Source organism: Schistocerca piceifrons, chromosome 10 (assembly GCF_021461385.2).
Source record: "Schistocerca piceifrons isolate TAMUIC-IGC-003096 chromosome 10, iqSchPice1.1, whole genome shotgun sequence".
NCBI lineage: Eukaryota > Metazoa > Arthropoda > Insecta > Orthoptera > Acrididae > Schistocerca > Schistocerca piceifrons.
Genome location: NC_060147.1, coordinates 35,554,301 through 35,569,807, shown reverse-complemented (window position 1 = coordinate 35,569,807; position 15,507 = coordinate 35,554,301). Strand labels below are relative to the sequence as shown.

The window sequence follows — 15,507 nt, the reverse complement described above, 5'->3', positions numbered from 1 at the left end:
TGCGATGGTGTACTCGACAACGAACCTGGGTGCACGAATGGCAAAACGTCATTTTTTCGGATGAATCCAGGTTCTGTCTACAGCATCATAATGGTCGCATTCGTGTTTGGCGACATCGCGGTGAAGGCACCTTGGAAGCGTGTATTCGTCATCGCCGTACTGGCGTATCACGCGGCGTGATGGTATGGGGTGCCATTGCTTACACGTCTCGGTCACCTCTGGATCTACGAACCCAAATTGCGTGAAAATGTAATCACATGTCAGGTCTATTATATTTGTCCAATGATTACCCGTTTATCATCTGCAGTTCTCCTTGGTGTAGCAATTTTAATGGCCAGTAGTGTAGCTGTTGTTGTTTGTGCTAGGCATTACGGTAATTATCTCGGGCTTGACACTTTTCAACTGCCCCTCATACTGAGATGTCTGGCCACACGGTGCAAGCAGGAGGCTGTGCCGACTTATTCCCGGTCGGAAACGAAGGGGAGAAACGAGGGGCCGTCCTGTGGCGCCACCGTTGTTTGCCCAGACGCGTGGGCGCTGCGGACCCACAGGAAGAGGGCGGCCAGGGCAGCTCCGACGTCAAATATTGACGTCGCGATACCAGCGCCTCATCCCAGCACCCACCGGAAGTCTCGCCGACAGTCGCACCACGGGACTCTGAATGTTCGTCTCCGGCCCCAGGTGGGCAGAAGTCTGGAACTGGACGACCCCACTAAGGACTCTGGAACTAGTGTCAGAAGATTGTCCTCATACGTTGTTGTTGTGGTAGCGGTGGAAACCCTCCGTAGGTCTTTGCCTGTGATTAATTAGTACCCGACGGTGCAATAATGATCTTGAATAACTGTGCCTATTCAAATGGTTCTGAGCACTATGCGACTTAACATGTGAGGTCATCTGTTTTGGGTTGGCAGGAGAGCCAACACTAGGTTACTAGAGGAAGCCGAAAGGCACGCGTTTTAGCTCACGCAGGCTGGCGTGAGGTCTGGAACAGGACAAGGAATTTTGACTTTAGAAAAACGGACGTAGCACGTGGAATACTTAATCCATTAATGATGAGCGTGGCTCTTGACGGTACATGTTTTACAGTATCAATAGTAACTGGTAATGGCGCCTTGCTAGGTCGTAGCAAATGACGTAGCTGAAGGCTATGCTAACTATCGTCTCGGCAACTGAGAGCGTATTTTGTCAGTGAACCATCGCTAGCAAAGTCGGTTGTACAACTGGGGCGAGTGCTAGGAAGTCTCTCTAGACCTGCCGTGTGGTGGCGCTCGGTCTGCTATCACTGACAGTGGCGACACGCGGGTCCGACGTATACTAACGGACCGCGGCCGATTTAAAGGCTACCACCTAGCAAGTGTGGTGTCTGGCGGTGACACCACATCGTCAGTCCCCTATTTTGAATGCAATCAATACTGCTCGTCCATATTTCTAATACTGACAGTACACCAATATACGTCCTCAGACGCTCAGTGTATTGACTGTTTGACATTACTGAACGTGTGAGGGCCACTTAAGACCTCTACACGATTTCATACGGCACATTCGAGGATCATTTTTCACCTACGTAAAATACTGGTAGGAAATTTTTTATCAGCTGCCAAATACGTTAAAAATCTGTTTTTCTCAGCCTCATCTTAAACAATGTCTATAAAATGTATTTCTTCTGTTACGTATTCATTTACGCAACCAACATTTCATTTACGTGAAACATTTCTTCCCTTTATTGCAATCTCCACCGTCCATCCACGGTCTTTGAACCTGTTATCTTGTTGAGGACTTTTGTGTCGATATCTCTCGACCAATTTTTGGTGCTTTCATTCACTAGTGTTCAGTGCAGACTGTGTAGTGTCTTAGTTTGGCCGCCTTGAGCTAGTTCTTCTCGGGGTACATAGAGGGTTTTATGCTAAAATCTTTGAACATCTTTTCTGATCTGGCGTCGTTAGCACCTCTTTCGCCAGTTTTCGGTTGCGATATTCACCGGAGACAATTAAAGCTGCCAACACTTTGTATCTCACCGTGCCCTCTATTCAGGAAACAAGCAACAGCTTCGACATTTCTCATACACGTCAGCAAGTATGTAAGTTATTAGAGTTACAATTCTCTGCGCAAGTGCTGTACGTGTTTAATATTTTTACTAGGCCATGTAGCGTACACACTGATGAACCAAAACCTAATGACCACCTGTGTAATATCTTGTTTGTCCATCTCTGGAACGTAATACGCCAGAATTCAGCGTATCACGGTTCCGACAGTTTGTTCGAATGGCTCTGAGCACTATGGGACTTAAGATCTGAGGTCATCAGTCCCCTAGAATTTAGAACTACTTAAACCTAACTAACCTAAGGACACCACACACATCTATACCCGGGGCAGGAATCGAACCTGCGACCGTAGCAGCAGCGCGGCTTTGGACTGAAACGCCTAGAACCGCTCGGCCAAAGCTGGGGTTGGGTAGTGTTGTGTACATAGTTCCACGTAGTCAGCGCGTACACAACTTTCCCACTAGAGCGCGCCCCGCTAAGCACAACAGCGCAGGCGCAGCGCTCGTCCGTCTCCGCACTACGAGATGGCGCTGCCTTAGAGACGGACCAATTTCTGCTTCCGCCGATCCACGTATTAATATGTAATGCAGCCAATGAGATTGCTGCTAACGTAGAACCTTTACTCCTCGCAGATCACACTCGCGTAGTGATACCTGAACGCTCGCGGTATTATAACGAGTGTACAGACCTCCGATTAGTCAGTATGCATTTGTCTGCACCAGTCTGTACCAGTCTGCATTTGTCTGTACCAGTCTATAGTCAAGTTTCAGTCTGCGCCTAATAAGATTACCATATTCCTGTACATAGCCATGAAGAGAAATGTATAGACACTTTGTCAAGTATCAGAGATATGTGAGAATAAGATTAACGTACCAAGACCAAAGGAACTTCAGATTGTCAATTGTAAACAGTATCCAGAATCAAGTTAATTAATTTGGTTCAAATGGCTCTGAGCACTATGGGACTCAACTGCTGAGGTCATTAGTCCCCTAGAACTTAGAACTAGTTAAACCTAACTAACCTAAGGACATCACAAACATCCATGCCCGAGGCAGGATTCGAACCTGCGACCGTAGCGGTCTTGCGGTTCCAGACTGCAGCGCCTTTAACCGCACGGCCACTTCGGCCGGCTTAATTAATTTCTATGATTTTTATTATTTTAATAGGTGTGTGTGAAAATTAATCAATTTCTGTTTAAAGTTGGTCACTGTCAATCTGCTACTCTAAGCGTGCAAGTGGCATTTCTATCGTCTGACCTAACGGCAGAAGATAAACACGCCACGGTAAGACCACGAGACATATTGCTGACACTCGCCTACTTCGTTAGAGCGACAAGTCAAATAATCTGATGGTGTGTGTACCGAAGGTCTTACAGTACGCACACCACAGGTTGTTTGGGGGGAGAGACCAAACAGCGAGGTCATCGGTCTCATCAGATTAGGGAAGGAAGGGGAAGGAAGTCGGCCGTGCCCTTTCAAAGGAACCATCCCGGCATTTGCCTGAAGCGACTTAGGGAAATCACGGAAAACCTAAATCAGGATAGCCGGACGCGGGATTGAACCGTCGTCCTCTCGAATGCGAGTCCAGTGTCTAACCACTGCGCCACCTCTCTCCGTCGGCCACAGCGGTCGGCAACTGTCCCTATATGGTTCGTTTAAATAAATGAACAAATGATGCTTGTCATACGATTGACAGCTACTCGACGAATCCTTCGGAAGAGGGGCCAGTCACAGCACTCGAAGTTATATTCACACAAATGGTTCTGGGACAAAGGACACCGGTTCTATCACACCTGCAGGTTGAAAAGCAATATTTTGACTTTAGATTAAGTCCAAAACTTACTTTACAGTTGGTGAGATACTTAAACTCCAACTAACCGACCTATCATAAAAATGTAGCAAACTAACATTTGACTCCAGAATGAGATTTTTACTCTGCAGCGGAGTGTGCGGTGATATGAAACTTCCTGGCAGAGTAAACCTGTGTCCTGGACCGAGACTCGTACTTGGGACCTTTGCCTTTTCGCGGGCAAGTGCTCTACCATCTGTGCTACCCAAGCACGCAACTCAGTGAAAATCTCATTCTGGAAACATCCCCCAGGCTGTAGCTAAGCCACGTCTTCGCTATATCCTTTCTTTCAGGAGTGCTAGTTCTGCAAGTTTCGCAGGAGAGTTTCTGTAAAGTTTGGAAGGTAGGAGACGAGGTACTGGCAGAAGCAAAGCTTTGAGGGCGAGGCGTGAGTCGTGCTTGGGTAGCTCAGATGGTAGAGCACTTGCCCGCGAAAGGCAAAGATACCATTTGACGGTTTATTACTGTATTTATCTTCTGTACTATCTAGACTTCGGCTTTTATGCCATTATTAAGTACAACGCTAAAAGCTGGAACATGCAAATAGTAAGACACACAGTAAAAAATTGAATTTTTTGAAATATTAGATATAAAATTACGAGATATTCACTTACTTATTATATGGTTATTATGTCATATTTTTGCGGCAATTCAAAGCAAATAAACAAGACACATGTACGCACTGATTTAAACATGTACTATTGTAAATGCAAAGATAATGATTCACAACGCCACCTCCAAAGGATTAAGGTGGTCGGATGACACTTAAAAAAGGTTCAGATGGCTCTCAGCACTATGGGACTTAACATCTGAGGTCATCAGTCAACTAGAACTTAGAACTACTTAAACCTAACTAACCTAAGGACATCACACACATCCATGCCCGAGGCAGGATTCGAACCTGCGACCGTAGCGGTCGCGCGGTTCAAGACTGCAGCGCATAGAACCGCTCGGCCACTCCGGCCGGCTGACACTTAACACTTGTAAGATTTTATCTGTGATGCTTCTATATTTATTGTGTCTTCTAGAGCTTACAGTCTTTGACAGTTACTTCTTAAAGAAGTGTTAGGCTTGTTTATATGCTTTGTACTGCCGCAACAAATATGAAATAATAATGATCTAACATATAAGTGAATATTTCGTAATTTTATATAAGTATATGGATGTGTGTGATGTCCTTAGTTTAGTTAGGTTTAAGTAGATCTAAGTTCTAGGGGACTGATTATCTCAGATTTTAACTCCCACAGTGCTCAGAGCCATTTGAACCATTTTTTTGACGCAGTCGACAAACATAACAGTCGACAGAAGAGAATGGACGAGGCTCGTAGAGCAGGCATATGGTCGATAAGGCCCTTGTCATATACAAAGTAAAGTGAAATACAAAGGTCGGGATGTGGAAGCGTATAGAGTTCCAGAATTCTCTTACAGACTGATAGTCACTGTTACAGGGGGTCTGTTTAAAAAATCTCGCAGCATCCGTATTTTCGCGACAATGGTGTGTTGGAACAAAATGCGGTTGGCATCCCTGTACACGCCTGTGTTTAATGTGTAACTGCCGGAAGTTTCACTGTTGTATGTCTGTCAGTTATTGTTCAGTGCTGTATTGAGTAGAAAGTTGTGTCGCAGAGTTTGCGAATTTCGAGACGGCATAGTTAGAGGAGTAAAGGGTTTGCGTTAGATTTTGCATGAAACTCAAACATTTACAGAAACACACCGAATGGTGCAGTAACCCTACGGTGTTACGAATGGTTCACACTGTTTAAAAATGGCCGGACGATGATTAAAGATGACCCTCGTTCAGGACGCCATTCGACGTCTGCCGGCCGGAGTGACCGAGCGGTTCTAGGCGCTACAGTTTGGTACCGCGCGACCGCTACGGTCGCAGGTTCGAATCCTGCCTCGGGCACGGATGTGTGTGATGTCCTTAGGTTAGTTAGGTTTAAGTAGTTCTAAGTACTAGGGGGACTGATGACCTCAGAAGTTAAGTCCCATAGTGCTGAGAGCCATTTGAACCTTCGACGTCTACTGACGACGCTCCTGCCAGGAACGTCAACGAAATTGTCCGTGCCAATCGAAGTTCGACTGTCCAAGAATTTGCAGTAGAATGTGACATTTCAGCTGCATCACGTGATGAAATCCCGACACAGCATCTTGCAATGCATCGTGTTGCCGCCAAGTGCGTCCCACGGCTCATGAGTCAAGACCAGAAAGACTTCGCCTCGAAATCTGCGAAGAGTTTTTGGATCATGCAAATGAGAACAAGATGTTCCTTACGAGACTCATAACTGGTGATGAGACGTGGGTCTACGGTGATGATGTTGAGACCAAGGTTCAATCTTCACAATGGGTCGGGAAAGGTTCTCCACAATAAAAGCCCGCCAGGTCATGCCAAATGTCAAAGACATGCTCACAGCTTTCTTTGACGTTGAAGCATTAGTTCATCATGAATTCGTGCCAAAGGGGCAAACTGTTAATCGATGGTACTATCGTGACGTGTTGCGACACCTGCGAGAGAGAAGTTAACGGCCTGAAATGAGACAGTCCATGGCTCTTTATCACGGTAGCTGAGTGGTCAGCGTTGACAGACTGTCAATCCTAAGGGCCCGGGTTCGATTCCCGGCTGGGTCGGAGATTTTCTCCGCTCAGGGACTGGGTGTTGTGTTGTCCTAATTATCCTCACTTATTCCCATCGACGTGCAGGTCGACGAAGTGGCGTCAAATTGAAAGATCTGCACCGGGCGAACGGTCTACCCGACGGGAGGCCCTAGTCACACGACATTTCCATCACGGTAGCCCTCCCGCACATTCATCCCTGTTGGTGCGCGACTGTTGCAGAAGAAACGAAATCACTGTGCTGCCGCATCCTCCATAGTCGGCTTCTGCGGACTTCCTTTTATTTCCAAATATGAAAACCCCGTTGCAAGGACGAACACTGGGAGCTATAGACGAGACAAAAGCAAACTCACAGACGGTGCTTCGACGATCTAGCAAGAGGCGTCCCAAGACAGATTCCGGCGTTGCGAGCGGTGTATCAATTGTGGAGGAGAGTATTTCGAACGAGAACGTCACAATAAGTAAAATGTCGGCGCAGAAAACGTTTGTTCCGGAATTTTTTCAACAGACCTCATATCCATGTGCAATTTTCCACTTTACAGCAGTTACTGAAATCCCCCCTGTGGCCTTATCATTCGAGAAACCTTTAATGAAATTTTGGATTTCATCCGTGCTGGGAGGATTCTGATTTTGTGTAAGTGCGCCTTATAGCTTATTAACTGTAAATTCATTCAAAATTATGTCTGCCTCGAGAGCGCGCTGACAGATCTTAAGGCGATAAATGGCCCTCCCAACGTATAACATCCACCTGCTCTGTTGACCCGTGTCCTCTGATTTCCCCCATTCTGTTCTCTTTTGCTTAGTCAGCAAACAACGCGCGAATCTGCAAGAACAGAGCTTCCTTTGTGAGCGGGGCCTTGTTCCCACATATAGGGCAACCGGTCGCTAACCAGCATCGCTGATACAGGTCTAAGGGCAGAGTGACCTTGGCACTCCTAACCTACGTAAACGAAGCCAACGTATGCACCAAAGCCACAGGGAACCCAGTGAGCATGGCGAAGTCAAACTGTATCGTATGAAGAGAGGAATACGGCTCAGACTGACGATTGTAGTACAGCAGGTGTCGAAGTATCTGGGTGTTAATAAATTCTGGAATTCACTCCCTTGGCTAACGTCTTCACAGCCACTGTAAAACTTGAACAATTATGGGACATTATTTCTAAAAAAAAGTTCTTCACCCTCATGATACACACAAAAAAAAAATAAAGTCAAGGTCAAATTGACTGTTGATAGATTGTCTTAAAAATATGAAAAGGATTTTCAGACACCGCTAACAGTCGCTAATTTTTGTTGATTTACTTAAAGTTCTTACAAACAAGCATGTAACGAGATACAGACCTCGTCTATAGAATACAATGGCAATTCATAAATGATATCACAAGACTACGCAAAGATATCAAAATTATCCTTTACAGTTTCGATATGTGCTTTCGTCATGAGAGCCACAGCACAAGAAGACAGCCATTTCGTACGAGGAGAGTGATCCTTTAAAAGTATTTACCACGTGAACAGTAGGCTAAAAAAGAAGGGAATATTTCCTTGCATTAGGTTATCCTGACCTTTCTCCGCAGCATGGCCATCCCACATACCAAAACCGTTTAGAACAACTTCAATATCTATGCGCACTTTTGTTAAATGATTTTTTTTTGTATTGCCATTGTAACCTGAGGACGAGGTTTGTACCTCGAAACATGTTGCTTTGTTAAGTAATTGAAGGCAGTCGAGAAAAAATAGTGATTGGTACCAGTCTCTGAAAAATCTTAACACAATAATGCAGGTATTTCATAATCTGTGGGAGAAAAAGGATTCTGTCACATACAAACGGAATAACACGTCAGCTTAGAACCTTATAAGGGAGCGATACACCTGATGGGCCGTCGTTAACTGAATTGATTAACAGTATACATTACACCTGAATAATGACTGAAAGTTTCAAATCTTGACGTTTGTCGCACCAGTGAAAGACACAGTGACACATAATAAGTAAATATCTACTGGGAGTGATTCAAAGCCAGACCGAATTTATTAAAATGGCATAAGAAAAAGGAAGCAGTGGTTAACTTCTGAACACAAAATAGCAAAGATCGCCTTGTCAAGACGAGGTCTATAGCTCCATACTTTAATAAACAGCCGGCCGCGGTGGCGTTGCGGTTCTAGGAGCTGCAGTCCGGAACCGCGGGACTGCTACGGTCCCAGGTTCGAATCCTGCCTCGGACATGGATGTGTGTGATGTCCTTAGGTTAGTTAGGTTTAAGTAGTTCTAAGTTCTAGGGGACTGATGACCTAAGAAGTTACGTCCCATAGTGCTCAGAGCCATTTGAACCATCTAATAAACAAAAAGTTAATACCTCCAAATAAAACCTGAAATTTATCATTGCTTCACCAAATCCTCCCCTCTTCATGTTCAGGAATGACATATTACGACATGACCACTCCTCCTAAGGGGAAAAGCGGAGACAGTTGACTAGTGTCTGGGGCGCTGAATGATGATATCAGTACCTAAAAGTCACACATTCATTCTCACTCCAGTCTGAGAATTTGAAAATCATAACAGAATTTCCATTATCCCTTTTTGCATAAGGCATGAATAGAAAAATACATGGACGTGCGTACGGACAAACATGAGCCTGTCACCACCAACGCTCTACTTGGAGCTGATGGCATTCTACGCTCATCTGAAGACCATCCACCCTGGTCAACTTTCTACATCCTCAGAAGAGTACTTATCCTATTTCTGAACACCCGGAAAACTTTCTCATTTTTACGTCCAATTAAGTTAGGAATCCGAGGGGGAAAAAAATCCCTCTCTCCAACATCGCCGCAATATATCGACAGTAGATGCGACCTCACCCCAGTTCCCACTAGAATAGAGAGTATGAGAGAGAAGGCTTTACTACAGGGTGAGCATAAAGTCCTTCTCTGACGACAAAAATTTATTTCTAAAAGACTGTGTTAGATGGCGGATTACCTCATAAGTGTTTTCATGGATACACTTCCATACATTTACACAATTTTTTGCTAGTGGTAGCTTAACTCATGACGTTTTTTGTGGACACATTTCTTCATGTGCTCTCACCGCTATTTATCTTTCCGGACAGATGGATCGATAGAGATAGCCCAACGTGATGGCTACCACGTCCACTACGCACACCCCGAATTGAATTTTTTGTGGTTTACGTTGACAATAAAGTACACTATGTGACCAAAAGTAACCGGACACCTGGCTGAAAATGACTTACAAGTTAGTGGCGCCCTCCATCGGTAATGATGGAATTCAATATGATGTTGACCCACCCTTAGACTTGATCACAGCTTCCACTTTCGCAGGCATACGTTCAACCCGGCGCTGGAAGGTTTCTCGGGTAATGGCGGGCCATTCTTCACGGAGTGCTGCAAAAATATGGTTCAAATGGCTCTGAGCACTATGGGACTTAACTGCTGTGGTCATCAGTCGCCTAGAACTTAGAACTACTTAAACCTAACTAACCTAAGGACATCACACACATCCATGCCCGAGGCAGGATTCGAACCTGCGACCGTAGCGGGAGTGCTGCACTGAGGAGAAGTATCGATGTCGGTCGGTAAGGCCTGGCACGAAGTCGGCATTCCAAAACATCCCAGACGTCTTCTATAGGATTCAGGTCAGGACTCTGTGCAGGCCAGTCCATTACAAGGATGTTATTGTCGTGTAACCACTCCGCCAGAGGCCGTGCATTATCAAGAGGTGCTCCTCGATCTTGTTGAAAGTTGCAATCGCCATCCCCGAATTGTTCTTCAACACTGGGAAGAAAGAAGGAGCTTAAAACATAAACGTAGGCCTGTGCTGTGATAGTGCCTCGCAAAACAACAAGGGGTGCATGCTCGAGGCAGGATTCGAACCTGCGACCGTAGCGGTCTTGCGGTTCCAGACTGCAGCGCCTTTAACCGCACGGCCACTTCGGCCGGCTTTTCCACTGTTAAATCGTCCAATGTTCACGTTCTTTAAACCAAGCGATGCGTCGTTTGGTATTTACCGGCGTGATGTGTGGCTTATGAGCAACTGCTCGACCACGAAATCCAAGTTTTCTCACCTCCCGTCTAAGTGTCGTAGTTCTTGCAGTGGATTCTGATGCAGTCTGAAGTTCCTGTGTGATGGTCTGGATAGACGTCTGCCTATTACACATTACGAACCTCTTCAACTGTGCCGGCCGGTGTGGCCGAGCGGTTGTAGGCGCTTCAGTCTGGAACCACGCGACCGCTACGGTCGCAGGTTCGAATCCTGCCTTGGGCATGGATGGGTGTGATGATGTCCTTAGGTTAGTTAGGCTTAAGTAGTTCTGAGTTCTAGGGGACTGATAACCTCAGATGTGAAGTCCCATAGTGCTCAGAGCCATTTGAACCATTTCTTCAACTGTCGGCGGTCTCTGTCAGTCAACAGACGGGGTCGACCTGTACGCTCTTGTACGTGTCCCTTCATGTTTCCACTTCAGTATCACATCGGAAACAGTGGACCTAGGGATGTTTAGGAGTTTGGAAACGTCGCGTGCAGACGTATAACACAAGTGACACCCAATCACCTGACCACGATCGAAGTCCGTGAGTTCCCCGGGGCTCCCCATTCTGCCCTCTCGCCATGTCTAATGACTAGTCGCTGATGTAGAGTATCAGGCAGTAGGTGGCAGCACAAAGCACCTAATATGAAAAACCTATATTTCTGGAGGTTTCAGGATACTTTTGACCACACAGTATATTTTGTTCATCTGTTCCTGGTGTGCATCTCTAAAGCGACGAATATGAGGTGCTGTAGAGGCGGTGAAGGAAGAGATATGGTGGCGTGGAGAGAAATTCAGTATCGATTGGTATAACTTCAATAACAGAAATGAGACGTATTCACGTAATCACACATTACCAGAACCTGTTATGAATTCAATTAAGCCCAAATTCAGGTTTCATGCAAACCCAGATTTATTGAGGAAGTGTATTCACGGAAAGACACAGAATGCAAGTGAAAGTCTCAATAACTTAGTTTGGATTCTGTGGACTTGAAGTACTCAAAATAGGTGTCTAGATGCAGTTTTATGTTACAATACCGGAAATAAGCGGTGCAAGCCCCCTCCATGAAAAACACGACCGCACCATATCACCACCGCCTCCGAATTTTACTGTCGGCACTACACACGCTGGCAGAGGACGTTCACCGCGCATTCGCCACACCCACGCCCTGCCATCCGACTGCATACCCACACCCTGCCATCCGACCGCGTACCCACACCCTGCCATCCGACCGCATACCCAAGCCCTGCCATCCGACCGCATACCCACGCCCTGACATCCGACCGCATACCCACGCCCTGCCATCCGACTGCATACCCACGCCCTGCCATCCGACCGCATACCCACGCCCTGCCATCCGACCGCATACCCAAGCCCTGCCATCCGACCGCATACCCACGCCCTGACATCCGACCGCATACCCACGCCCTGACATCCGACCGCATACCCACGCCCTGCCATCCGACTGCATACCCACGCCCTGCCATCCGACCGCATACCCACGCCCTGCCATCCGACCGCATACCCAAGCCCTGCCATCCGACCGCATACCCACGCCCTGACATCCGACCGCATACCCACGCCCTGCCATCCGACTGCATACCCACGCCCTGCCATCCGACCGCATACCCACACCCTGCCATCCGACCGCATACCCAAGCCCTGCCATCCGACCGCATACCCACGCCCTGCCATCCGACCGCATACCCACGCCCTGCCATCCGACTGCATACCCACGCCCTGCCATCCGACCGCATACCCACACCCTGCCATCCAACCGCATACCCACGCCCTGCCATCCGACCGCATACCCACGCCCTGCCATCCGACCGCATACCCACGCCCTGCCATCCGACCACCACACCGTGTACCGTGACTCGTCACTCCACACAACGTTTTTCCACTGTTGAAGTGCTGAAGAGATTCTGTGCAGACGCTGGTGTGTTTATAACATATGCATTTTACACCATCGGCGACAGCAGGGTCGAGCAAGCTAACAGATCAGTGTCTTACCTGTAATATAGGGCAGGCAGATTCGAAGAGGAGAGAAGAGAAACCTGGAGGATGAGTATCAGTACGGAGGATTTTAAAATTGAGGTGACCTTATTACATGTACAAGTATGAGAAGAAAATAGTTGAACCACATTTTCTCTGTGTTTCATTTTTTACGTTATTAGAAGCCTTTTCTCAAAAAGTATATGGTCTAGTGGTATGAAGTTTTCAGGAACTGTTCGCAGCTAAAAAATACGAGATTCTACAATGACATTCTGATTTTGAGATAACTATGTAGGAAAAAAAGTTAATTTTGGATGTGAAAAATTAAAAACTCTGTTAATAATACAATTTGTACCATAAAATGATAATCAGTCGTCTTATAACCTTCCCAGGACACTACAATAAAATTTTCAGATTAACTGCAAGTTTAGAGTTATGGCTTTTTATAATAAGTACATTAAAAAAATTAAAAATTCAGATTTCTGGCAAAATATTAATTATGCGTATTTTATTATATTTTTTCATTAAAACACAGCTCTTTTGCTTTACACATGCAAAATTTTAGATTTGTGCATTAATAAATATGACTGTAATGATTTTTTAAATAAATGTTTACATTTTGCATTATATCCCCCCTTAAAACGAAACATTATCCTTTGACGTATATCTCACTGCTTGGAGCGCTAGTATTGCTCTAGTTGTCAAACAGTAATAAGACCAAAGAGTGTCTTGACTGTCCTCACTAGACTGTGCTACTACCACACACAAAGTGGCTTCCATTGGAATATCTGAAATGGCGACCCTGACAGGACTCAGTGTCTCCCTGAAAGCATTAGAGACTAACAAGGGGAAGGCCTCAGACACGGCCAACCGACTTGGCTCTAATTTGGCAGGTCGCTTGTGTACAACCTAAAATGAAAGACTCTAAGATATTTTGGGTCAACACCCCCACGATTTTGAGAAAATCACCCCTGAAGGTTATGACGATCAATCGACTCAAAATTGGAGGGATCGATAGATAATTGTAAATAGAGCATTTTTCATCGTCAGGTATGGGGTCCACAAACGCATAGTTTTCCAGAAATCGAGGAAAGAAACTTTTACAACTGCCGCTTCTGTATCCACATGGTAAACACTTTTCGTGACAGCCGCAATAGCGCAACGGCCAAGGTAAAGCTGGCACGGTTGCTCAGTGTGTTCAGTCAGAGAGCTGGTTGGCTTCTGTAATAAAAAAAAAACTTAGTGGAAGGATCAACAAACGAACTTGAATGGATGTCATCCACAACGACCAAACCCAACGATCAACAACGAACAAAATGAAAAAAAAAGAAACAGAAAAAAACGTAACTGTCTGGTCATCGGAAAACCCGGGTTCGAATCTCGAAGAAACTTAGCGGATGTTATTCTTTTCGTTTGTATTTTTCCATATCTCAATTGATAGGGATAGGAGGGTTATTTGCCTACATTATTATTATCATTCCTTATTGATTTACTTACCTTATTAACCCTGTTATACCTATCAATTGAGATATGGAAAAATACAAACGAAAAGAACATCCACTAGGTTTCTTGGAGATTCGAACCCGGGTTCTCCTATTCGCAGCCAGTTACCTTGGCCGTTACGCTATTTTTTTTTTTTTTAATGTCATTTTGTTCGCTTTCGTTCGTTGCACCTGCTCGGTGCGGACGTCGTAAGACATCCGCTTAAGTTCGTTGTTGATCGATTAACTGAGTTTTTTTTCTTTTTACAGAGGGCTGCTAACCCTCTGACCTAACACGCTTAGCTACCGCGCCGGCATGCTATCGGTGCTGTCGGCGAAAAGCGTTTACCATGTGGGTATAGAAGCTGGAGTTGTAAAAGTTTCTATCCTCGATTTCTGGAAACGTTTGCGTTTGCGGACCCCATACTTGATGATGAAAAATGGGCACTTATGCAGTTTAGCAGGTACGGAAAAAATTTTTCATTTTTTTTCAAAATTTGATCGATTATAGTCACATTTGATACGCTGATTACGAATACGATATTTATTTTCGCCCCAGTCAATTATTTACATCAAAAAAATTGTTTTAAATTTTTTTAAATTTTTTTTATTTTTCAATATTTTGTCGATATAGTGAATTCTGATGCGCTGATTTCGAATATAACATCCATTTTCATTTTCCCTTGACCGTCGGCGATATCTTCTGCCCGATAAGCGCGGCGCTGCCGATGACGCAACATTGCGTAATACACTAACTAATCAGTATTTTCAAATCATAGGCGGCCGCTGCCGCGGCCGCATTCCAAAAGAAAAACTCCCAACCTAACCTCAAGTGGGCTACGCTACAGATCAATTTATGCAGTTTAGCAGGTACGGAAAAAATTTTTCATTCCAAATGTATCTGGCTTGGAGAGCTTTGTGGGTGAATATGTAAAGTTTGTTGGTGATTGTACTTTGTATTTTCATAAATAAAGTGATCTGTAGCGTAGCCCACTTGAGGTTAGGTTGGGAGTTTTTTTTTTGGAATGCGGCCGCGGCAGCGGCCGCCTATGATTTGAAAATACTGATTAGTTAGTGTATTACGCAATGTTGCGTCATCGGCAGCGCCGCGCAAAAAAATTTAAAACAATTTTTTGATGTAAATAATTGACTGGGGCGAAAATAAATATCGTATTCGTAATCAGCGTATCAAATTTGACTATAATCGATCAAATTTTGAAGAAAATTGATAAATTTTTTCCGTACCTGCTAAACTGCATAAGTGCCGAAAAATGCTCTATTTACAATTATCTATCAATCCCGCCAATTTTGGGTCGACTGCTCGTCATAACGTTTAGGGGTGATTCTCTAAAAAAAAGCAGGGGTGTTGACCCAAAATATCTTAGATTCCTTCGTTTTAGGTTGTACACAAGCGACCTGCCAAATTTGAGCCAAATCGGTTGGCCGTGTCTGAGGCCTTCTTCCCTTGTAAGAGGGGAACGCGAGGCGCTGCGGAC

The 15,507-nt window shown here is 45.2% G+C and overlaps 1 protein-coding gene across 1 annotated transcript in view; it reads right to left on the bottom strand.

Annotated features, from left to right (window-relative positions):
- The window catches only part of LOC124718663 (sonic hedgehog protein-like), a 387,181-nt gene that overhangs the window by 358,803 nt on the left and 12,871 nt on the right, over positions 1 to 15,507 (bottom strand). The window lies entirely within an intron of this gene.